Source organism: Odocoileus virginianus, chromosome 7 (assembly GCF_023699985.2).
Source record: "Odocoileus virginianus isolate 20LAN1187 ecotype Illinois chromosome 7, Ovbor_1.2, whole genome shotgun sequence".
In the NCBI taxonomy this organism is placed as follows: domain Eukaryota; kingdom Metazoa; phylum Chordata; class Mammalia; order Artiodactyla; family Cervidae; genus Odocoileus; species Odocoileus virginianus.
The window spans coordinates 62119586-62144860 of record NC_069680.1 but is presented as its reverse complement, the minus strand read 5'-3'; the positions used below and the strand labels follow the sequence as shown (position 1 = coordinate 62144860).

The window sequence follows — 25275 nt, the reverse complement described above, 5'->3', positions numbered from 1 at the left end:
ATAACAAATAAAAATTATTTAATGTTTAGATATGTGCCAGGCATCATGTTAGATACTGGATATAGGAAACCAAGTAGACCCCAATTCCTAAATTTAAAGAACTATAATCAGTCTGGGAAATTAGTTATTACAGTACAGGAAGAAAAGTACAATGATGGAGGTATGCACAGACGATGTGAACAATAAATATTTGTGAAAAGAATAATCAGTATACAGTTATGCCATTTGGATTTTTAGAAAGTTGATCTAAATGTGAGTTTGACCTCTTTGGCCTTGGGAGCCTGTGTTTCATCATTTGTACAGTTAGGGTTAATAGCCACCTCACAGACTTGTAAGGAAGACTGCCTGAGATAAGAAAGACCCCAGTGACATGCCTGGCACCCACCAGTCACTCTAGGAATATTTGTTCATTTATTCATTCATCCATGGCTGCCTGTGTGAAATTTTTGTGCCAAATGTTGGACAGCTCCACAAAGCCGCTTCCCAGAAACTGTGGTTGTCTCCTGTGCTGCTTGCTTTATCAGAAAAGGAAGTGAGGGAAGAGTCAGTAACTTCTTGACATCTCTGTCCAGTGGCCCATGTTGATACTGTTTGCAGTTTTGTCTCCTTTAATGTTTGAAAATATTCCAGAAAATTTCCAGTTTCACGGTCATTATGTTGATTCAGTTTTTCATCCTATATCAGTGATTTCCAGAATATCCAACTAGAAAAATAAGTGAGGTGTATTGAACTCATTGTGCTTGAAGATATCACTCAGTGAGATGTTTGATAATATTTTTCAAATTTCCAGATGAATACATTATGGAGCATGATGCCAGAAATTAAAGAACTAAAGTAGTTTTTCCTTGAATATAGTATTGATTCACTTTCTCTTTAATAGACATCATATACAGAAACATTAATACAAAGTTATTGCTTTCATCATTGCTAAAGATATTAATATACTATTATTCGCCTTCCTATTTAGAAGTAGTTTCCATGAATTTTCTGTGCTATTAAGACTGGCAGAGTACAAACCCAGAAACTCTAGAAGCATCTCATTTACTATAGTGAAAGTACCTTTCCTATCTGGTGGGTCATTTTTGTTGTGATACTAATTGTTTCTCTGTTTCTCTCTGACATATAGGATGAATTAATGTTAATAGGGTTGAGTTCACAGTTGCTCTTGTTCAAGGTAATGTGTGTGATGCTACAACTCCAGCTCTGATGTTGGTGTTAACTACCAGTGCTGGTATAGATTTCTGCTCAAGCTCTAGTGTTTCTTCAAAGTAGGAAGATGGTTTCTAAAAATTGAAGTATTACAACTCTGCATTAGCTAGCTATTATTGCATAAGCAATTATCCCCAAGCTTAGCCATTTGAAGACTTTATTATATCACACAGTTTATTTTTTTTTAATTCTATTTTTTTTCCATTTATTTTTATTAGTTGGAGGCTAATTACTTGACAACATTGCAGTGGTTTTTGTCATACATTGAAATGAATTAGCCATGGATTTACATGTATTCCCCATCCTGGTCCCCCATCCCTCTGGGTCTTCCCAGTGCACCAGGCCCAAGCACTTGTCTCATGCATCCAACCTGGGCTGGTGATCTGTTTCACCCTAGATATACATGTTTCGATGCTGTTCTCTTGAAACATCCCACCCTCGCCTTCTCCCACAGAGTCCACAAGTCTGTTCTATACATCTGAGTCTCTTTTTCTGTTTTGCATATAGGGTTATCGTTACCATCTTTCTAAATTCCATATATATGTGTTAGTATACTGTAATGGTCTTTATCTTTCTGGCTTACTTCGCTCTGTATAATGGGCTCCAGTTTCATCCATCTCACTAGAACTGATTCAAATGAATTCTTTTTAATGGCTGAGTAATATTCCATGGTGTATATGTACCACAGCTTCCTTATCCATTCGTCTGCTGATGGGCATCTGGGTTGCTTCCATGTCCTGGCTATTATAAACAGTGCTGCGATGAACATTGGGGTGCACGTGTCTCTTTCAGATCTTGTTTCCTCAGTGTGTATGCCTAGAAGTGGTATTGCTGGGTCATATGGCAGTTCTATTTCCAGCTTTTTAAGAAATCTCCACACTGTTTTCCATAGTGGCTGAACTAATTTGCATTCCCACCAAGAGTGTAAGAGGGTTCCCTTTTCTCCACACCCTCTCCAGCATTTATTGCTTGTAGACTTTTGGATAGCAGCCATCCTGACTGGCGTGTATTGATACCTCATTGTGGTTTTGATTTGCATTTCTCTGATAATGAGTATCACACAGTTTCTAAGGGATAGGAATCCAGAAGCAGCTCAGCTGGGTGGTTCTGGCTATCTCTCATTTGGTGGTGGTCGCAATGTCAGCCAGAACTGCAGTCTTCTGAAAGCCTGACCAGTCTGGAGGGTCCTCTTCTGTGTTCACTCACATGGCCACAGGCAGGAGGCTTTCAGTTCCTCCTTCTCTGGACCTCTTCACAGGGCTCTCTTGACATGGTCCATTGTGGGAGGAGACTGCACGTGAGTGAATATTAGAAGATGGGGAACACTGGGGACCATTTCTATATAGGGTACCACCTGTGTGCACTTACCACCTTCCCCAGGGTATAAGAGTAGCCTTCGGTGGACTGTGTCAAGAATAGTTCCAGTGACATGCCATCTCCAGTAGTGCTGTCTCATGGCCCTGCCACCATCTCTGCCTTTCCCAGCAATTGACTCATTGTAGAGGCCATCCCACCAGTTTGTCTTTCTGCCCTGACTTGATTTGTCGCAGATGCCTCATTGCCTTTCTGGACCACTGGCACTGCTCAGGGTCACCGCAGTTCTCTCTCACATGTTTCATTAGCTGTAAATCTAGTAAACAGAAGATTGCAGCCTTATGTTCTTCCTTCCCAGAAGGCTTGCTTCCTTGTAGTCTTCAGGCACTATACACCTATAGTTTCTCTGCTTCACCAGACAGCCAGCTGCATGTTCATGTAACCCAGACTCAGCAAGTGCTTGCCATATTCCTGTCCCAATCCCTTCTGTTTCCAAAGAAATGTGTCCTGCTATGCAGCTTTTGAATTGACAAGGAAGGCTCCTCTCATTGCTAGGATTCAAGTTTTCCCCCCAAGGGATGAAGCTTAATCTCTGTTGTGTTATGCGTCATGGTATATTGCTCCCCTTAGTGGCAGAAGTATTGGACATTTTGAAGAAATAAATGTACAGCTAAAAGGATGTGATATGTTTTAGTTTGCATGCTTGTAATTTAAGGAATATATCTGTAAAGATCTCTTTGAAATCACTATCTATAATGAAAATACTTCATAGATTTTTTTTCTGAAACATTTTGTAATCCACTCGGAAAATTCCCACTTTAACACCAAATGAGAGTGTGTTAAAAACTAACAGATTGCTTTTTTTAACTCAGGATTTAAGGAATTTTGCTCTCATGATACACAGAAGATGGTATGTATTAAAACACCTGGATAATACATCACTTAGTGATAGCCTTCTGTATGTCTGAGAATGTTTATTTCTTTGGTCTAATGGACTTGGAACTTTTAGGCAGAAAGTAGCTACTGTTTGGTTATCCCTTTACACAATTTACAATTATTCACTTAGGTATTAGCTCATCTTACTCTGTAATGTTAACTAAAGAAATGGGATCAAACTCTGCTTTCTGTCAGGAATTCTCCCTATAGGCTCAGTTCAGTTCAGTTCAGTCGCTCAGTCGTGTCCAACTCTTTGCGACCCCATAAATCACAGTACGCCAGGCCTCCCTGTCCACCAACTCCCGGAGTCTACCCAAACCCATGTCAGTTGAGTCGGTGATGCCATCCAGCCATCTCATCCTCTGTCGTCCCCTTCTCCTCCTGCCCTCAGTCTTTCCCAGCATCAGGGTCTTTTCAAATGAGTCAGCTCTTCGCATCAGGTGGCCAAAGTACTGGAGTTTCAGCTTCAACGTCAGTCCTTCCAATGCTAAACTGAACTAAATTTTTAAGTAAATGAGTGTCAGGTTAAATTTGATTGAGACTAGTTTTTAAATCTAGATCTAAAGTAATGCTGGGATTTTTCTGATGCTTGGGAAATGGTGCTGGTTGGTTTGTTGATTTGCTTTAAAGAGCCCATGAAGGCATTTTCTTTTTCTCCATCAGGAAAGGTTAAAATTCTCTTAGTAAAATATGTCCACAACTTGTCTTAAAGAATATTGTGGTATATTCGTTTCCTAGCTGTGGATTTGAAATAAGTTTTTTAGTTCACTGTATCTTTATGCTCTGACAGGGTTACGATAGCTAGGGGAACAATCTCTTTGATTTTCCTCACTTGTGAGTGTGTATAACCTCAAATGTGATGTTAATGTGGCTTTGCATTCAATTTCTGCCAAGGAAAAATAATAAATTGTGGAGCTGGTTAATCCGGTGAGTCTAGTAAGAAGTCCATTTGTTTGAACATGTAGTCATTAACTCACCAAAGCTAATCAGATTTTATACATACTTTGTCAACAGGAGCCTGCTCTGCCTAGTGAAACATAATTTATTTTAAACTGGCATAATGGAGCATAACCTTAGATGCCCTTCTCAACTAGCTTTGCAGAAGTCGTCCAGAAAGATTCACCTTCCCTCTACGACTTTTTAGTGATCATCATGTCCATGTGCCAGAGGGCTCCATGGGGCAAATTTTACTCTCAGAGCAGAGTAAAAGTTAACACAATATTAGTAAATGAATACTGCTAAGCTATAATTAGTATATCTCAAACCATAGTTTCTAGATAGCTTCAAACATTTGAAATACCTGCCTCTCTGACAATATGTGCTGGTAAATATATGACAGAAGAATGTGCAGTTTTCCTTTTTATGTTACCATGGTGGTATAATTTTAGTGTATTTAATTGGTTGGTTCTGGTCTGAAATACTAATTAACTTCCTTTCTGCCTCTGTACTGAAAACAGTGCAATAATTTTGACCTTGTGTTTATGTGGCAGTCTCCTCTGTATTAAAAAATCCATGGACAGCTTGTTCCTCCCTAAATAATTTGAGACTTATTTTTGCCTCCCAGCTCCGTGACAGCCGGAAGCAAAGAAGTCGGTATTTGAATTGTAGTAAAGGGATAGAACTGAGAATGACCAACCAATACTAATATCTTTGTCTTCAAGGTTACGACTAGCTCTTAAGATCAAATACATTTGAAGGTAGGAGATCTCTGCTACTTTGGAGAGTGACAAGAGATGAAAAGAGCAGCTTCCGTTATAGTTGTCACTGCCCCTATTACCTTGTATTGGCCATCCACATGAATGTATCAGATGTTGCAAGTCTTATAGGACCCTCAGAAGGGAAGATGTTAAAAGCAATTTAAAGATTTAAGGAAGTATAATTTCACACATGAAAACATTCTGTTAGGACCAGCAAGGAAAGACCTCCTAGGCAGAAAAGAGAATTTATTTGAATTTCTTTTAGTAAAGACTTCAAGTTAGTAGTGAGAAAGTCAAGCAACCATCAGCTTTCCAAGTAGCTAAAGTCACATTCAAAGAACTAGATATGAAGCAGAAAAGAATCTATTAGGCATAGATATCTTCATCACATCCATTCCTACAATCCCCGTTAGTAACATCATCTCATCTTACCACTTCTGGTCGTATCTAACACCATTCTAGTCTACACTACAGGTTATCTTTTGGCTGAATTAGTTTAGTTACTTCCCAACTAGTCTTACTATAGATACTCTTTTTTGTTTGTTCGTTTCATCAGGTCTTACTTGTTTCTCACGAGAGCTTCATTGCATTGTTCAGGATATTTTGTTGTGGCTTGCAGACTCCAGAGCACTTTGGCTTCAGTAATTGCAGCACATGGGCTCTCTAGTTGGGATACATGGGCTTAGTTGCTCTATGGCAAGTGGAATCTTGGTTCCCCAATCAGGGATCAGACGAGTGTCCCCTGCATTGCAAGGCCGATTCTTAACCACTGGACCACCAGAGAAGTCCCACTATAGCCACTCTTGCCTTCCTCATTCTTCTTAAACCCTTACCCCTGAACTCCGTATAATTTGACCTCTGTCGCCTCCTCTTCGAAGTTCATCTCGTACCAATCGTTCTTCCGCCTAAGGGCCTTTGCACTATTGTTGATTTGCCGGAAATACTCTCTTCCTCATTTCCTGTCCCCCAGTTACCTCCTTCTTATCTCTCACAGCCCAGTTAGACCTCATTTTAGGTTACGTATTTCCAAAGCACTCTGTACTTTTTCTTCAGGTGACTTGATTATATAGTCTCCTGATTATTTCTTAAACACCTGTCTCCAGACACTCCTTGAGAACTTTTGATAGAGTTTTGGACTCTATTACTGCCTTAGTGACTGGTACAGTATCTGACACAAATCAGATGCTCAGGAAATAGTCAAAAGCTTGATAAAGGTGCACACACATACGCATTCACCCTCTCAGTCTCTCTCAGTGGCATTATTATGTGTTAATTAATTAGGCATCTTTTGGGATATCTACTCAACTTTCAACACTTCCCTTTTCTCCAGGATTTGTCCCATTCTACCAACCAAACACAGCTGTGGGCTCCTGGAAGCAGTATTTGTACCTTGCACCTCCCACTTCTTCTCCCATCATCCTCCCCTTCCCCTATCTCAGCTAATTGGACTGGCAGTGGATGCCCAACCCAAGTCAGACCATTCAGTTTCTCCATAGGGAATCTGAAGTTGGAAGTGGGCATAGTTGGTGTTTTAACATATGAACTCCAGAACTCCAGGGTAACCCATCTGCTGCCTACCGTGTAAACCCATGAAGTGCAGAGGAAGAAAGGATAACAGAAAATGAGGAGTGAAGCAAATGTACAGAGACGAGAGACCTGCCAATATTATAATCCTGGGTTTCAGTCTTTTTTTCTTCCATGAGCTTGCCCTTGTCTTTTGAGGCTTCTAAATTTCTTTTTTGCTGAGCTTATCTTGAATTCGTTTATATTATGTGCAACCAAAAAGAAGCTTTAATACAACTAGAAAAACTAAAAATAATGACCTTGAAATGTGCTCAGAATAAGAATCAGTAGTCTCTTAACCCATAAGAAAATGAACAAACTTCACATAATTTAAAGGTACCTTATAGGGTATGATAGTTTAGATAATTTTAACTAACTGCTGTCTTGAAGACCCACATAATTAAGCATGAAAAATTCCTAGTTAGCTCTTTTTAAAAACTGAAGTGCTCCCACATATTTGAAAAGTATCTTCTTTGTCTCTTAATTTGGTTTTTTAAAAAATGAAAAACTAACATTTAAGAAAAACCTTCTTAATTAGCCAATGACTTAAAAAAAAAAAACAAATCTTTTAGTGCTGAGGGATTTAATACATAACTTCACTCAGTGGTTACTGTTTGGCCTCTAAAACACATAACTGACCAGCCAGGGGTAGCTAAACTTACTGTTAACCTAAAATACAATTCAAATAGAAAGCGAGTTTTCTTTCTATTTTACCATTGTCATTATAAAAGGATTTGGTGACTTTCCTCCATTTTCCTATGTCAGGGAAAAACATATATTATCTTTTTTCTTTTTTTTTTAATGAACGACAACACCAAAGTGATCTTGCTCATCAAATACTTTGCCTTTCACCTGCCTGCATTTGGACTCATCATTTCTTCCAGCTTTCTACATTAAAGCTTCAGTGAGCTGCATATTTCTAAGCTTTAGTCTCTCAGTCTTTCTTACATTTGTCTTTATGCTTGTCAGTCAACCAGAATTCCAATTTCTGTATATTATTTCACTCTCTAGCTCTCCATTTTATGTTCTAAGAAAATTGGCAGTTTCCAGCATAATTTTTAGTATATTAAAAATTAGTTACCATTCCATAGCACCTAATAGGCATGGGCTTATATATGCAGTGGCTTTCTGAATGGGCATATTTAAAATGGGTGATAATGCCAGTCAGGATGGCTGCTATCCAAAAGTCTACAAGCAATAAATGCTGGAGAGGAGAGGGTGTGGAGAAAAGGGAACCCTCTTACACTGTTGGTGGGAATGCAAACTAGCACAGCCGCTGTGGAAAACAGTGTGGAGATTTCTTAAAAAACTGGAAATAGAACTGCCATATGACCCAGCAATCCCACTTCTAGGCATGCACACGGAGGAAACCAGATCTGAAAGAGACACGTGCACCCCAATGTTCATCACAGCACTGTTTATAATAGCCAGGACATGGAAGCAACCTAGATGCCCATCAGCGGACGAATGGATAAGGAAACTGTGGTACATATACACCATGGAATATTACTCAGCCATTAAAAAGAATTCATTTGAATCAGTTCTAATGAGATGGATGAAACTGGAGCCCATTATACAGAGTGAAGTAAGCCAGAATTCTAGATAAAGACCATTACAGTATACTAACATTACAGTATACTAACATACTAACATACTAATATGGAATTTAGAAAGATGGTAATGATAACCCTATATGCAAAACAGAAAAAGAGACACAGATGTATAGGACAGACTTTTGGACTCTGTGGGAGAAGGCGAGGGTGGGATGTTTCAAGAGAACAGCATCGAAACATGTATATTATCTAGGGTGAAACAGATCACCAGCCCAGGTTGGATGCATGAGACAAGTGCTCAGACCTGGTGCACTGGGAAGACCCAGAGGGAGCAGGTAGAGAGGGAGGTGTGGGAGAGGGGATTGGGATGGGGAATACATGTAACTCCATGGCTGATTCATGTCAATGTATGACAAAAACCACTACAATATTGTAAAGTAATTAGCCTCCAACTAATAAAAATAAATGAAAAAATAAAATAAAATGGGTGATAAGATTAAGCCAATCAAAAAGGGATCATCATTTTAAGAAGGGAGATAAATTGAGATTTGAGCTCCAGAAACCACAGAATGGAATGTATTGCTAATTTTACAGATAGTGTCCTCAAGCTATAGTTTTTTAGTATTTTCCAAGAAGGTAGAAATTTGAGAATATACAACTTAATACTCAGTTCATCATGTAAAAACGGGTACAACCATAACTATTCCATTGTTTTAGTGTAATGAGCCTATGTTTCTTTCAGTTAAACTGTCTAGCTTTTGTGAAGCATAGAGATAGTTGTCATGATGGATTCCTTGAACACAGACAGCTCTTTTTCAAATTGAGCCACAATTGATTTTTTCACATCTTGTATCCGTGACATTGTTCCTATAGAAAACATCAAGTAATAACTATTTTTAATGATGCTGTCTCCTCCTGGGTATAAGCTAGCAGTTTAATTTATAATTGCCTCTTTTTTTTAAATTTGTTAGGCAAATGTGTAATTACATGATCTTAAATCAGCCTTTAGGGATGGACTTTTTAAATCATTCACTCATAAAAAGTAGTTACATAATTTTATCATGCCAGTAACACACATTGATTTTAAAACCCACTGGACTATTGTCGTTTTGGCTTTGTCCCATTTACTCTTCAGATCTCACATTCCTCTTATGTAAGTGGAGATGGTGACTATTATACCTATTTCAAAGGTGATTATGAGACTCAAAAGAATAGGAAGCATTTTGTACATTATTATTCTCAGCCCACTTGTTTATTTGTGTTCCATAGGTATTAACTGTGGGGCTTATAGTCTATTCTTATACCTCCTATTTCCAGAAGTTTTTGCAGAAGTACAGTTTCTATAAGGCAAGACAGTTTAGAATTAAAATTTCTATGCCCTGAGCACAGTTCCACTCTTGCCCACCTCTTTTCCTTTTCTTCTCATAAACAAGAAAAATGTTCATATGAAGAGTAATAAGGAGAGAGTTAAGAGAATTACTTAGTTGTAGTTTTTCTCTCCTTTCTCAGTTTTTTTTCTGTATTATCTTTGTAGGGAAAGAAAGTTTGTTTCTCTTTAAACAGAACTGAAGTTAACAGAAGCAAAATTGTTGTTATTATTATTGTTTGCAGCTAACGTAACATTTATTAATAGCAGCTAACATTTACTGAGCTCTTAATATGTGCCAGACAATGTACTACCATATTTCATTGAATCTAAAACACCAACATTAATGAGATATACCATTATTTTATGTACCACTAAAAAAGAAAAAATTGTCAAGTAAATCACAACAAAAATGCTCTCCTTGCACTAAATTATTTAGTTAATGCCTGTTGAAATACTCTTTCAGGCTTAGATTTTTATTGTGTCATCCTTGTGTATTCATAAAAGGAATTATAAATAAGATAAATTGGTATAAAATGTCCTCACGTTCAGGGCCCAGTTCTTCTGAATTTCTCTTTTGACTCAGAATTATGAATGTCTGTTATTCAACACCAAATTGTCCTTTGAGCCATCAAGAGGATTGGTAATGCAGCATTTCTTAAAGAAATACTCCACTGTTACCTAGGATTTTCTTCCAAGCCACTGACATTCATTTTGCAAGCTTTGACATCTTGTATGGGCAGTGATAACAGTATTGCAACTGCTGCCTAGCCAATAGCAATTATAAGAAGCATATTGATTTCAGAGATACTAAAATGTAAAAAATATAAATAAATGCATTTTGTAAAATATTAAATGGGGTGATTGTTTCACATGTATTATCTAACTTAACCCTCAGAATAATCTCACAAGGGAAGTACTGTTATTATACCCATTTTACAAATGAGGGAAACAAGGGTTAGAAAGGATAGATAGATTGCTCAGGAGTTTACAGTTGGTAAGAGACCAAAAAAAAAAAAAACCAACAAAAATACAACAAACTCAAGTCAGTCTGACTGCAAAACCTTTATCCTTGCCACTGTAATATATTGGATTCATTTACATACCCCAAATAATCAAGATCTCTGATACGGGCACAGGAAGCATATCCTAATTCTTCAAGAGAGCTAGAACAGAGACTATGTAGAGCTGCATAAAGTATTTCCCAGAAGCTACCAAACTAGAATTTCAATGAGTAAAGACTAAATGAGGGACTTCCCTGATGGTCCAGTGGCTAAGACTCTGCACTTCCTATTGCGGGGGCCAGATTCAGTCCCTGGTCAGGGAATTAGATCCCACATGCCACACCTAAGAGTTTGCATGCTGCAACTAAAGATCCCTCCATGTTACAACAAAGATCAAAGAACATGCTTGCTGAAACTAAGACCTGGTGTGGCCAAATAAACAAACATATATATTTTTTAAAGACTAAATGAAAAAAAAGAAAAGACTAAATGAAAAGACTCCTTCGAGTGTCTTCAGCTGCGTATAGATGCTGCAATTCAGGCTTTTAATTTAGATGAGTCGGTCTCTGTGTTTTAATCAAAATATTCCCATTTTCCTAATGGACGACAGTGTGACTATAATGATTTTATGGCACCTACCCTGGCTTGAATTTTATGAAAATTGATGATATGGTGGTTTTCTAATACCAAGTGACAGAAGAAGGGAAACTTTACTGATGGGTTTTTGTGGTTTTCACTTGAATGAATTAATGTACCTGCCATTCTCACCTAATTTATCATTCCAGCATAGTTTCAGACTCCGAGGACAAATTATTTTGGCCTACAGAGTCTGACATTGCCTATCCTGTCTGCATCCTCCTGTATGCTTATTGATTTACCTATCTGTTTTTTTATTGTTTCAGTTTTTTAAATGCAAACTGAATATTATTGAGAAATTTTATATATAACTAGACTTAAGTAAAGCAGCAAAAGGAGCTTCATAGTGGAGCCCACAACTAATCATATCCCTGAAATTCTAGTGGCAGTGTTAGGATTTTCCACCCCCAGGAATAATTATCAATTCTAGTGAAGTGGCATAGTCTCACCTTTGGTATTCAGGAGTACAGGCTGAAAAGTGTGTCTTAGGCTCCTAGTAAATGATAAGTAAAGAATTGATAGGGGAGTCTTATATGAGGCAGAAACTTAATCAGTCAACAAAAATTATTTATTGAGAACATGCTGCGTGGCCCAGCTCTGGGTATGACAGAGTAAAAATATAAGACATGGACTCTTCCTTCAAGAACATAATGTTATAAGGGCAATATGTGCGCTTTCAAAAAGGAAAGAAAATATAAAGCAAAGTGTAATTTTCTATGATGCCTAGACCTAACATATTGTAAGATCTCAGAAAACTCAGAGAAATCAAGTGTTTTGGAATAACCAGTAGGGCCATGAAGAGAGGTTAAGTTCAAGACAGGGCAGGGTTGTACAGATAGATAAAAAGTGGGGACAGTATCCCAGAGAGGGAAAATAAAGAAAAATCCCGAATGCTTAGCATAAAGCAATTTACCTTCCCTAGATCCATGAAGTGTTCCAAGTCCTTTCACAACTGAAAAAGTCTCCTTTAGAATACAGACTGTTTTAACACTGCTATATTTAGACTGGATAATCAACAAGGACCTACCGTATAGCACATGGAATTCTGCTCGGTGTTATGTGGCAGCCTGGATAGGAGGGGAATAAAAAAAAAGAATACAGAATGTCTAAAATTGATTGAATTATTCTTGCTGTAGAAAGGCTTTATGTTTAAATTTATTGTTATGAAAAAATTAGGTACAAATCAGCACAGCTTGGGAGAGCTCATATTACATATTTTAGTGAATTGATGGCTAATTTACATCATGCTGGTGAAGCCACACAAGACTGGGACTTGAACCCATGGGCCAGGACCAAAACTCAGCCCAACCAAAACTCAGATTGGGACCTGACCCCACTGTCTTTCAATTGAGATCACATACCTGGTCTCAAGACTTAATGAAACTCAGGTTCTTTATGTCTCATCACAAAAGAATTCAGTGAGAGACAAAGTAATAGGTAAGAAGTAGATTATTTAGAGAGATACTCATTTCATAGACAGAATTTTTTTTTCTTTAAATATCATTCAGTCATGTCCAACTCTTTGTGACCCCATGGACTGTGGCCCACCAGGCTCCTCTGTCCATGGAATTGTCCAGGCAAGAATACTGGAGTGAGTTGCCATGACTTCTTCCAAGGGATCTTCCCGACCTAGGGATTAAACCTGAGTCTCCTGCATTGGAAACAGATTCTTTACCATCTGAGCCAGTGTGGTCCATCTCAAAAAGCAAGAACACATTCCATGGGAGAAACGCATTCCACAGACAGAGTGTGGGCCATCTCAGAAGGCAAGAGACCCCAAATATGGGGTGGTTAGATTTTATGGGCTGGGTAATTTCATAGGCTAGCAAGTGGGAGGATTATTCCAACTATTTGGGGAAAAGGGCAGAGATTTCCAGGAATTGGACCACTACCCACTTTTTGGCCTATCATGGTCGGCCTCAGAACTGTCATGGAGCTGGTGGCTGTGTCATTTAGTATGCTAACGTATTACAATGAGCGTATATCGAGGCTTAAGGTCCATTGAAAGTCAAATCTTCTGCCATCTTAGGCCTGATTCTAACTAGTCTTTGTCATACGTTCAACAGTATGTCATCTTTTAAAGGTTTTACCCTGTCCCTTCCCTGCTGTTTCACTGGGGTCCACTAAAAATGTGTATCCTTCTTGTCTCTATTAGGCAAATTTTTATATTTTCATCATTTGCCAATAATTGCTTTCTACTGACTTAGAGAGTTTTCTCTTATAATGGAAGTAGGAGAAATTACCCATATTCTCATATAAAAATGGTAACAAAAAGAAATGTCTGCCTCTCTCCCCATTTTTTTTTGATCATTAATTTTTGACCTTTATTCTCTTGATATGTCTTACCTTAACTGACTTTCAGTTGTTAAACTATTCTCTCATTTATGTGATATATCCCACTTGGTTACGGTTTTTAATCCCCTCTATATGTTGCTAGATTGGGTCTGCTCATTTGTTGAGGCTTTTATTTTTCTTTATTTCATAATTCACTGTGATAAGGAAGTGATCAATTATGAATACACCAAACCCAAAGTAAATTGTATGTCTTAATTTTCATCATTACTTTTTAACAGCTTCTCACACTGGTTACTGCCTTCCATAGATTGCCTCATGTTTAGGTAAAATCAGCACATCGTCTTTATAGTGACATTAGGTGTCAAGTAATGAACAAGCTAAATCTCCAACTCATAAAAGAGTGCTGACATGCTGTCAGCAATGCTCGGACTAAAGCAGCATGGAAATGTATGTTGTATTTTCACCTAGACAACAGATCTCAGAGAGCTATCTACAGAAATAATGAAATCAGAGGAAAACAAACTGACACTCAGATGAGAAAAAGATAGCACTTTGCTTTCCTATCACGATTAGTCCTTGGTTCTTATCTCCTGAAATTGAAGCTTTTATATTTTTTTCCAGTACATGGACTTTCTGTGTCCAAAATTCTTGTGATCTCATGAAAAGAAGAATGTCCTTGAACTCTGAATAATGTTGGGCCTCAAATCTCAAAGGAATATATAGTGCCAAGACTAAGGTTTTTTTCATGTTGCTGTGATTTAGAATAAAATGGTGTTGAAAGCAGAAATTGGCTATGGTAAGATTTACTGCTTGCTGAAAGAGTTATTGTAGAGGAAAAAATAGCTTGAGACTAACATGGTATAGTGATTCCATATGGAAACACTAACTTCATAGATTGATTAGAATATTAAATAGCTGTTAATTTTGCCAGAATTTGAGTCTCTTTCATATTGATGAAGGTCATATCTCAGGAAAAAACAACCACACAGATTTTGTATAACTCAGAATGTCATGTGAATTAGTATATGGAAAGCATTTAGAACAGAATCTGGCACATAGTAAATGCTGTAACAGTAATATTTACTATTATGAATGATAGAGAATGGATTATTCTCTAACAACCTGAAGAATTTTTCTAAGAAAGTATAATAGTCCTTTTAGGCCTTCTTTTCTTTAGAACTGAGCTTTTTTTTTTTTTTTCGCTTTCTCCATCACTCCGTGAAAATGAAAGTTGCTCAGTAGTGTCCAACTCTTTGCGACCCCATGGACTATATAGTCCATGGAATTCTCCAGGCCAGAATACTGGAGTGGGTAGCCTATCCTTTCTCCAGGGGATCTTCCCATCCCAGGGATTGAACTGGGGTCTCCTGAATTGCAGGCAGGTTCTTTACCAACTGAGCTATCATCACTCCATAGCTGATTATATTTCTTTAAACAAAAAAAGATAGTTAACTGGACTGAACTTCCTTGAGTTTATTCCCTCAATTAAAGGGAACCTGGTTAGTTAGGTTTAAATAACCCCATTTTAGTCTAAATTCCCAAACATGCTGCTGCTGCTAAGTCACTTCAGTCATGTCCGACTCTGTGTGATCCCATAGACGGCAGCCCACCAGGCTCCCCCGTCCCTGGGATTCTCCAGGCAAGAACATTGGAGTGGGTTGCAGCCTACCAGGCTCCTCTGTCCATGGGATTTTCCAGGCAACATGAAGACTAGTTAAAGGGACTTCCCTGGGAGTCCATGATTAAGACCCTGCACTTCCAGAAGCATGGGTTGGATCCCTGACTGGGGAGCTAAGATCCTGCATGTTCTGTGGCATAGCAAAAAAAAAAAAAAACTAGTTTAAAAAAAGTCAGCAAGCTGGAGGATTTTTTATTTTATTTTTGTTTTTTAATATTCTCAGTTTATTTTGTTGAAATTAATTTTTATTGGAGTATAGTTGTTGATTTACAGTGTTGTCCTAGTTTCTGCTATATAGCAAAGTGACTCAGTCATACATAACATATATTTACTCTTTTTAAAATTCTTTTCCCATATAGATCATTACAGAATATTGTAATGATCTGTATATACTGTGCTATACAGTAGGTTCTTATTAGTTATCTATCCCCAGTGGCTCAGCAAGTAAAGAACCTGCCGGCAGTGCAGGAGACATGGGTTTGATCCCTGGGTTAGGCAGATGCCCTAAAGAAGGGCATGACAACACACTCCAGTGTTCTTGCCGGGAAAATCCCATGGACAGAGGAGCCTGGCAGGCTGTGATCCATGGGGTTGCAAAGAGTCAGACACGACTGAAGTGACTGAGCACGCACACATGCACATATTTATAAATAGCAGTGTGTATATGTCAGTCCCAACCTCCCAATTTATCTGTCCCCCTTCCCCCCGCCTTGGTAGCCATTAGTTTGTTTTCTTCATCTGTAACTCTATGTTTTGTAAATAAGTTAATTTATACCTTTTTTTTTAGATTCCACATATAAGCAGTATCATATGATATTTGTCTTTGTCTGTCTGTCTTACATCACCCAGTATCTGGAGGACTTTTTTTTTTTCATTTATTTTTATTAGTTGGAGGCTAATTACTTCACAACATTTCAGTGGGTTTTGTCATACATTGACATGAATCAGCCATGGAGTTACATGTATTCCCCATCCCGTTCCCCCCTCCCACCTCCCTCTCCACCTGATTCCTCTGGGTCTTCCCAGTGCACCAGGCCCGAGCACTTGTCTCTTGCATCCCACCTGGGCTGGTGATCTGTTTCACTATAGATGATATACATGGTGTTCTCTCGAAACATCCCACCCTCGCCTTCTCCCACAGAGTCCAAAAGTCTGTTCTGTACATCTATATCTCTTTTTCTGTTTTGCATATAGGGTTATCATTACCATCTTTCTAAATTCCATATATATGTGTTAGTATGCTGTAATGTTCTTTATCTTTCTGGCTTACTTCACTCTGTATAATGGGCTCCAGTTTCATCCATCTCATTAGAACTGATTCAAATGAATTCTTTTTAACGGCTGAGTAATATTCCATGGTGTATATGTACCACAGTTTCCTTATCCATTCGTCTGCTGATGGGCATCTACGTTGCTTCCATGTCCTGGCTATTATAAACAGTGCTGCGATGAACATTGGGGTGCACGTGTCTCTTTCAGATCTGGTTTCCTTGGTGTGTATGCCCAGCAGTGGTATTGCTGGGTCATATGGCAGTTCTATTTCCAGTTTTTTAAGAAATCTTCTGGAGGACTTTTTAAAGCAAAACTTACCTTTGTTCTGAGGATTGAATCACTTTCATTGATTGACATTGAAGAATATGTTTTTTTTTAAGAATATGTTTTAATATTTTAGGTTATGTTTCCTTTTTTTAAATCAAGAAATGATAAATCACTACTTAATTAGCCTCTTATCTAACAGGAAAAGAGTTACTAGCTATAAGCCAGTGAAACAAGTTATAAATAGATCCATGTGTTTCACCACAATAAACATTTAAAACAGACTTAAGCAAAATTGAAAGATGGGCAAACTGGGTAAAAAAAACTTATACTGTGTTAATACAGGGCAAATATTTTTAATCTTATAAATTAATGAGACATATATCAGCACTTCTGTAAATAAATAGGCAAAGAAGGTAGAAAATTCAGAGGAAGAAATAGAAATGACCAGTACACATATTTGAAAAATGGTCAGCCTCACTAATAATCAAAGAAATGCTAATTAAAATGGGTTACCATTTTTACTCTAGCAGAGATTTTTAAAAATTATACTTGTTATACTTGTTGTTCTCATATACTAGTAGGATTGTAAAGCAATACATCTTTCTAGAAATTAAGCAATATATATCAAAAGCATTAAAGAATTTATACCTGCTATTTTTACACACACTAGATTGGCAAAGAATTAAAAGTCTGACGATACCAAGTACTGGTGAAAGTATGAAACAAAGGGAGCTCTTATACATAGCTAATGAAAAGTATTGGTGTGATTCTTTTGGCAAATAATTAGATATTATCTTGATAAGACAGGAGTTCCATTTCTGTATACATGCCCTGCACTTGGAACTCTTGTTGCTGTTTCACCAGGGCACTGGTATAAGAATATTTATAATAGCCTTATAAAAAGGCTGACAGTAACTCAGATGTCCATTTATAGGAAAACTGATAGTGATATTTCCAAATAATAGAAGTCTACAATAGTGTAAGAATGAAAGAAGCATGCTTAAATGTATCAACATGAATGAATTCCAGAAGTATAGCGGTTAATTGAAAAAAGAAAATCACAAAAGAATACATCCACTATGATACCATTTTATAAAGTTCAGAAGAAAGAAGAAATAAACAACATTGTTAACGTGTTTTAAACTAAACAAAGATAGCAAGGCAGTAAAAAATGAAGTCCAATAATGTTACCTCTTAGGGGAGGCAGAGATGAGCTTCAACTGTTTGTGCTAATGCTTCCTCTCAGATTAGTGGTAGATTCATGGAAGTTTTTTAATTATTATGCTTCATGACTTGTCTATCATGTTTATTATTTGTATATATCAAATACCTCATAGTCAAAAATAAAAGAGCCTATAGATTTTTATTTTATAATTCATTTCTAGAGATCAACCCAAAAATAATGATGAAAAATGCAGAAAAACTTTATCCCAGTGGTGATATTTATTATAACCAAGAACTGAAATAACAAAGATGTCCAACACCCCTTTTTTATACCCTGCTTTGTTAAAAAAAAAAAGGGTTTAATAAAGCCCTAAAGAATATATTCAGTGAGACAAAAATAAAATAAAACTTGCTGAGAAATGAAAGTTAAAAAATGGAAGAAGGCTAAGAGAAAGCCAGGAGTAAAATTATTATGAAAAATATAAGTTGTAAACTCCTGTTCTTGTTAGAGGTAGGTCACAAACTTGACTAAGCTTTTTGTAACCAGAGTAAGAAAGGAAATATGATTGTTGATGCCTTTAAGATAAGAAAGCACATCAACTGTTTTGATTGAGCCGAGAGAGAAATTTCTAACCAGATTAACTGTATGAGCAAGTTATTTAACTTCTCTCTGCTTGTGTGTCCATGTCTATAAAATAAAACAATAATAATAATACCTATTATATAACGTTGTGAGGATTACGTAAGGTAAGTTCTTAGGACAGCACCTGGCACATTAGTAAGCGCTCACATATATTACTGACGAGTCATACTTAATGATATTCTCAAGCATTTCTTATAGAAATCAATATTGTGGTAGTAGGTGTTAAGATAGGAAATATTCTCAACAGTAGGATGCTCTGTTGTGAATTAATTTTCTAGTGTTCTACCTCTGTTCACTTACTACATATTTATTGTGCACCTCCTTTATGCAAGTTTTCTGTCTAGTAATATATGGCCAGGGTACAGGTCTTATTAAGTTGTTCTGCTTCAGCGTCCTCTAGGTAGTTTAATCTAGGAATTATTCTATTATGTTGTATAACAAATGATATTTGTTGCATTCACTTTTTCTGCTCTTCAAATATGAAAGTAGTAGTCTGTAAACAGAGACTGGGCAAAAGCAATTATGAAAAGAAAAGTGAGACCTAGTAAGTTGAACTTAGTTAACACTTATTAAGAAGAGAATAATCAATGGAGGCACTTTCCTGAGAAATCGTATGGTGATAAGAATATTAATTGCTACATTTATTGGAATTCAAACTATGCACCAAACTCTGTACTAATTTCTCTACACACATTATCCCAATTAATCCTTATAACACTTTGAGGTTGTAAATATTATCTCCTTTTTTTTTTGGTGAGAAGATGTTGAATTCTTAGAGAAAGTAAGTCACAGCAGCAAGTATGGGTTCAAGCTGAAATGCAGGCCCAGGCAGCTGATTCTAAAACCTATATTCCTAGTCATTTAAATATATTACCTTGTATGGAATGAAACCAAAACTTATCAAACCTTGAATCCCTTTGTTCCAGATCTAAAATAGTTTTTTCCAACACCTTTAGTCAAATACATCCTGATTTTTATTATCCTATATTAAGTTCATGCGTTAGTCTTGTTATTTTCCTAACTTTGATTATCAGACTATAAAGTTAGTCTTTTTCTGATCTAACTGTGTGATTGGTACTCATGTCTTTTAGTCACTTGATTTGCTCACCAGCGTGAATTTTCTTTAAAACCATTTTTAAATGGAAAGAATCCTTGGATTTGAAGTAGAAGAGTCTAGCAAGTTAAAAATTTGGTAATCTATAATCTCATGGCCCTAGATGCCAATGGATTGTTTTGGCCCTTGCTCAGGGCACTAAATCATGTTGCCTTCTATCCAAATTGTAGGCCTTCCTCCTAGCCAAAAGACAGTAATATTAATTATTGACAATGAAGATGCACCTTGTATTTAAAGAATAAGAAAATTCATACCTTAAGATTAAGGTAATTTGACCTGGGGCTCTCTAATGTCCCTTACCAATTGTAGAAACATAGATTTCATATTTAAACTATGGAATGTTTAAACTATGTTTGCTGTGTGGTTTGCAGTAGAGAACTTGGCCTGAAATCATTTTTCCAAAACAGACAGTTTTTCTGAGACTCCTAATAGTAGCAGCAGTGACATGATTTACATCTCAAAATCCAAATACTGTCAGGTGGAAAAACATAGATGTATTCAGCTCAGTGGCTTGAGATTACTATGCATTACTTGAATTGTACAGTTCATAAGCTAGGAAAAGCCTATACTTGTAAAAGGGCATGATTTACTCTGAAGGGTAGACAGAGTCTCCTGAAATGTAATTTTGTGAGAGAATTTTTTACATTTGTTGAAATATATTAACCTCAGAAGTCTTTACTAAATCAAGACCCACTTGCAGATACTGATTTCTGTTTTCTTTTACTATTTTCTAATCTTATTTTGGCCTTTGTTCATAGTACATGTTTTCTTCCTAGCTTCCCTTCTTCCTTAAATCATTTCATCTCTCTCTATATATATATATATGTGTGTGTGTGTGTGTATACACACACACACACACCCCATCTGTCTTTCCAGAGAACTGTTCTTTCTCTCCACAAGGGGCCAGGATGGGAGTGAGAGGCACAGTGTGGTCAGAAACCGAGGGAAAATCTTGCAGACAGTTTTTTGGCTCCTCTTCTCTGTCCCCTGTTTCTCTGCCCTGCAGCTCCCTGGGGAACAACAGGAAGCCAGCAGCTTGTATCCGTTTGAGAAAGTGGCAGTGGCACAGAAGAGAAAGTGCTAAGCTCAGCTCTCTTCCTAGTCTCAGAGAAGCCATGCAAATGGGGGGTAGTGTGCTTGAACGTACACGTTCTGTGCCACAGGATCCAACAGATTAGAATTTCTTTTTTTGTTTGTTTTATTGAAGTATAGTCAGTTTACAGTATTGTGTTCATTACAGGTGTACAGTATAGTGATTCAGTATTTTTGCAATTATTCTCCATTATAGATTACTACAAGATAATGGCTATAATTTCCTCAGCTCTACAATACATCCTTATTGCTTACCATTTTGTATATAGTAGTTTGTATCTATTAGGCCCATACCCCTAATTTGTCTGTCCCTCCTTTCATCTCCTTTTGATAATCATAAGTTTATTTTCTGTATCTTTGATTCTGTGTCTGTTTTATATATACATTCACTTGTAATATTTTTAGATTCCACATGTGATAATAGTATTTGTCTTTCTCTGACTTATTTCACTAAACATAATGTTTTCTAGATTCACCCATATTACTATAAATGAATGTATTTCATTCTTTTTATGGCTGAGTAGTATTCCATTACATATATATATATACTGCATCTTCTTAATTCAGTCATCTATTGATGGCACTTGAGTTCCTTCCATGTCTTGGTTATTGTAAATAGTGCTGGTATGCACACTGGGGTGCATGTGTCTTTTGAATTAGTGTTTTCATTTTTTCCAGATAGATATAACTAGGAGTTGAATTGATGGGTCATTTAAGGCTTCTATTTTTAGTTTTTTAATGAACTTCCATACTGTTTTCTGTAGTGACCTGCACCAATTTATATTTGCACCAGCAGTATAGGAAGAGAGTTCCCTTTTCTCCTTACCTTCTCCACCATTTATTTGTAAACTTTTTGATGATAGACAGTCTGACAGGTGTGATGTGATACCTCATTGTGGTTTTGATTCACACATTTGTTTAATAATTAAGGATGTAGAGCATCTTTTCATGTGCCAGTTAGCCATCTGTATTTCTTCTTTGGAAAAATGTCTATTCAGGTCTTCTGCCCATTTTCTGATTGGGTTTTTTTGATACTGACTTGTATAGGCTCTTTGTTTATTTTGGATATTAACCCCTTCTCATCACTTACAAATAGTTTCTTCCATCCCATAGGTTGTCTTTTTGTTTTGTCATTGGTTCCTTTGCTGAGCAAAAACTTTTAAGTTTAGTTAGGTCCCATGTGTTTATTTGTTTATGTTATTTCTTTTTTATTTCATTTTTAATGTTATTTCTTTTTATGTTTATCTTTTTATGTTATTTCTTGTCTTAGAAGACTGATCCAAGAAAATACTGCTACAATTTATGTCAGACTTTTTCTGGGAGTTTTATGGTTTCAGGTTTTATATTTAGATCTTTAAACCATCTTGAGTTTGTTTTTTTATATGTGGGATATTTTGTATATGATATGAGGGAATGTTCTAATCTCATTGTTTTCTATGTCTTTCCAGTTTTCCCAGCACTGCTTATTGAAGGAATAGTCTTTTCTCCATTGTGTTTTCTTATCCCCGTGTCATATTAGGTAACCCCAGGGTGTGTGGGTTTATTTCTGGGCTCTTTTGTTCCACTGATGTTTATGTCTGTTTTCATTCCAGTATCATGCTGTTTCTATTACTGTAGCTTTGTTAATACAGTCTGAAGGAGCAGTGAAATTTGTGGGTGGTACCCTGGAACACATATATTCTGTGCCACAGGATCAAATAGAATGGAATTTCTTAATTGTCCTACTGAAGTGGAAACTTAAGAGGCTTTATCAATATCTGATAAATAAAATACAAGCCAATCATTTCAGTTGCCTCCAGATGTATAAATAGAAGCTTTCTACACTGTGATAATTTTGCAATAATCTTTGTTTCCCCAAAGACCCTCTCATGACCTTGGGGATTATATTCATGTGGTGACACATGATGTCAAGCTATTGCCCTTGAAAATGCATCCCTAATGCAGGCCCTTGAGAAGCTACCCTTGAAGACCCCTGGCCTAGTAGGTCTTCAGTGCTGCTCCAAATCTAGTTACAGAAGAGGCAGTGAACTTTGAAGTGGGCTGCACAGCCTGGAGCTGAGTTTTATAGTTTTTAGGTTCCCTGGTGGCTCAGACAGTACAGAATTTGCCTGCAGTGTGGGACACCTGGGTTCAGTCCCTGTGGGAAGATCAACTGGAGAAGGGAACAGCTACCCACTCCAGTTTTCTGACCTGTAGAATTCCATGGATAGAGGAGCCTGGCAGGCTACAGTCCACAGTGTTGCAAAGAGTCGGACACTTTAACTTTCATGCCCTTTCACATTCCAACCACATCAAAATATTAATAATAATAATGATAGAAAAAGACAAGTCTGTGTTTCCAAAGAAAGTTAGTAAAAATGCTAATTTGAGCACTGGAATTGTTACTTGGGGATCTCCACTGGAAATTGTCTTTACTGCTTTGAGACGTGGCAGAGGTGAGGTTTATGCCCTTGTGGAGAGCAGATGAATGCAGGCTTTCATAAGCCTGAGCACACTGCTGCTGCTGCCAACACTGTAAAAAGAGACATTGCAACCTTGAATCTATCTTGTGGTATAAAACTTAACTCATCTAATTCAAATTTATGGGATTTCTTAACAACTGTGAAATCTCCCAGATAAAGGTAGAATGAATGCCCTAAATAGTTGAAACCTAGGAGAGCAGGGATGGCAGCTTTGTTTCACTTGCATTGAAGAAGCCCAGCTTTGGCCTGGGTATCACATGTCACTGAAAATCTGATTTAAACATTGCAGAAAGTATGTTCATTTGCAAAAAATTTTATCCGTCCTCCATTTTTGTTTCAGGGTGGTTAATTGAATCATAAATCAAACTTAAATTAAATCCTGAAAACTTTTGGTATTGTCCAGAATTAATCAGCTCTGTCGAAGTGATGGTGTGGCAAACATGAAATACTGAGTGGTTGAGTTAAAAACGAAGCTTTTGCTTAATATTGATGCTGACTTCTATGGAAAGAGTTTTGCTTCTCACTCAAATATGACTAAGCACCCTTGCTTTATAAGTTTATCCAAAACAACATATTGCTATCCTATAGGATGAATATGTACTGGTGTTTAGAAGGAGGAAATAGTATGTTATTGAGGTAACAGTCTTTGGATCCAGACAGAGCCACATATGACCCCCAGCTCTAACTTCACCTACCTCAGTTTTCTCAACTGTAAAATGAAGCTGATAATATCTACTCCATAGGATTGTTACAGCAATTAAATGAAAAATTGTATGCGTGAAGTACCTGGTTCATAGTACACTATCAGCCAATGATTGCTGTTGTTAAAATGTAATTCGTGTGTCTTGATCACTGACATAGTCTGACCAATGAGGAGACAAAGTGTATATCAATTTACCAAACTAAGCAAGGAAATAAAAACTGAGAGAGACTTTCACCCTTAACTATATACTTCCTTATTTTATATCTTACATGTAAACCTTATCTTGTTACTAGATGGTAAAGTTCCTAAGGACAGAAACTGAATCTTCTTTCCTGTACCCTACAGTGACTAACAGTGCTAGATAACTAGTAGACATTCAGGAAATGTTTGTTGACTTGATCTTACTTAGCAATGTGTTATGTCTATATATAACCCTTCTTAGGAGAATAAGATTTTGCCCTACCATGTAGGAATCGGGAAGTTTCTTTGTAACTGTTATTTTCCATAAAACCATGGGGAAATTTTACCATGTTGAAATCATTTTGCTTTCTAATTGGTTTCTAGGCCCATCTTTAGCCATTTTATTATTTAGGCATTTACATATATCATTAACACTGCAGCTGGTATTGAGATAACTTCTCTCTGTTTTTAAATGACAGTCTTAGTTTTCTGATATTACTTAAATTAGCTCAAAGTTTTTTGTGCTTAGCCTTTCCGTCTGCATATTTAAATATGCTTAATGATTTTTTTGTAGCTTTGTGATAAGTATGCATGTCTAATTGAGGCATCGTACGCTCTATATATTTTTTTTCAAGCTCTATTGATGTTCTAACATTTGATTACCATTTGGGGGAAAACTGGAAAACACACTGCTCTTCTTTGAAATCTTTAGAGGTCTGTATAACAATATTAAGTACAGATCAAGGAACTGGTATGTACAATTGGTCAAATTTATAATAATTAACTTTTAAGTTTTCTCTGAGTAACAGAGATGTGGATGATCCAGAGAGCACTTATTACTAATAATATTACTGATTAATTTAAATGGAGTTTTAGCATTGTCTTTATTCTCACAAGGAAGTTCCTGATCTAGAAGATATAGGAGATGTTACAGCAGCTGTTTTATTGGTGAGAAAATTCACTCCTAGAGTAGTTGGGTAACTTAGCAGCAGATCTGGCATATAAACCCAAATATTGTGTTTCAATTTTTTTTAATCTTGGTGAGAATTATAGTTCATTCTCAGAATCCAACAGTTGATCTTTCCACATCCCATGTCAAAATACTTTCCATTTGACCCCGTGAACAC

At 36.9% G+C, this 25275-nt stretch overlaps 1 protein-coding gene across 1 annotated transcript in view; it reads left to right on the top strand.

Moving 5' to 3' along the window:
• The window catches only part of MICU1 (mitochondrial calcium uptake 1), a 224997-nt gene that overhangs the window by 156501 nt on the left and 43221 nt on the right, over nt 1-25275 (top strand). The gene's annotated exons all lie outside the window — the stretch shown is intronic.